Source organism: Ruditapes philippinarum, unplaced genomic scaffold, assembly GCF_026571515.1.
Source record: "Ruditapes philippinarum isolate M1 unplaced genomic scaffold, ASM2657151v2 ctg12387_1_1_1_1, whole genome shotgun sequence".
Lineage (NCBI taxonomy): Eukaryota > Metazoa > Mollusca > Bivalvia > Venerida > Veneridae > Ruditapes > Ruditapes philippinarum.
In genome coordinates, this window is record NW_026860227.1 from 17356 (window position 1) to 19280 (window position 1925).

Here is a 1925-nt window from a genome sequence, read left to right on the forward strand (position 1 = left end):
AAGGAAGAGATATCAAAGTAATATTATCGAATAAGCCCTGTCAAAAATGCGATTGTTTTGCTGATAAAAAATCTAATCTAATTGTTGACAGTTTGTTGAAATATTGCTATGCTTTAAGTGATATTCCTGACACTCATCAATTAAAAGATGAAAGTTTCCAATAAGACCACTTTTCCTCACATCATGAAAGTTGAGTCTTATGGAGTATGAATACAAGTTTAAGTTTTTTTTGGTTTGAATTGAAAACCTAAATTGATTTTGGTGAGAATGACATTTATTCATCAAGAAAATAGAACTCCAACGTATTTAGAATCAGATCTTAATTGGTGGAGAAGAATTAAGCAAATCGTATATAGTAAAGAGCTGTTGATATGATATACAAAATCGTTATCTTATTTTATTTTTCAAGTATCATATGGTTTATCCAACTAAGTCGCTGAATATTTACTACATTATAGGAACTCCCAATGGACTTTATATTATATTATACACATCTCATAAATTGACTGAAATGATTTGTTGTATTACATGAACGAAATCCACGTAAAGTATACAAAAAATAGGTATGCTGGGTGTTAATTTGTTAATCAAACGAAATGCATAGTTTTATCAATTTGAAGATAGAAGTAGTGTGGGTAAAAACTTATGAATTGCAAAACTTTAATAAAATCCCTGCAAATATTGAATATTTAATATTCTATTGCGAAATATATACAAATGTTATATAAAATTTATCATATAACCATGTTTGCGAACCAGGAGATAAAAATAAATCCATTGGGCAAATATGATTTCTTAAGCAAACGCATATTTATCTGTTATTAGTTTTTCTTAAAGGGACTCCACTGAGGTTTTTTGACGATGTCGGGACTGGAAATATTTTTTTGAGATTATTACTCCATTTTATGTAGATCTATCCTAATAACTTAAGTGTAAAATTTCATATCATTAGCTAGCTCCATTTTTCCAGAAAACTTATTATAATAGTGAAAAATGATCCAAATTTGAAAAGCGTTTTAAACGCTTTTCACTCAAATCAGACTTAGAGTAGCACAAACATATGATTTCAATGCATTTCTTGTATATTTCTTAGTTATATTTTATTTATATTTTGTTTAAAGTGCTCGTGCTTATATATGTGAAAAATTAAAATGTTATGTTTTAGGCTTATAAACCTCAGTGGAGTTCCTTTAAATTAATCCTGGCAACAATATGATAATTTTGCTGAGCATGGAAAAAGGATAAAAACATTTGATTTTGGAATGTGTGCTGTGCATTAACCCTATTTGACCCATTTTGTTTTGATTCATATGCAATACCTTAAGATATTAAAAATTATAGTTAATTCTTTGACACAGTTAATTTACTGTCGTGGCTGTGTCCTATGAAAGTAACTTTGCCTTGTTAACCATTTGTTCTCATATTGAACCGCCAAGTACAACAATTCAACAAAATCAATATATCAATATTCATGACATATTTCCCTAGATATTTTGCTTTAATGTTCACTTCGATAAAAGTTTACTTACTTACAAAACAGAGCAACTAGCACAAAATAATCGTGTATATTACCTCAAAAGACTTCATTTACATTTGTCAAGATGAAATTAACTGACCATGTAAATAAATTTAGATGGACTGAGTTAATGAGACAAAAACAAAATATCTGCATTTTTATGTATGGATTATGCATCTGTTTTAATTGCCACCACAAGTCATAGAAATATGTAACTTACTAAACTAAAAAATTGTTACGATTTTAATATGAATTCAAAGGAATAACACAACAAATTGGCTATTTAAGATTGACTATTTTTCCGCAAAATTGACAGAAATGAATGAACAAAGAAGGAATTGTTGAATATAATTGAATATATGAGTGGGTGCATCCATTGCAGCAACTAGTGCTTTATTGAATTAATCAA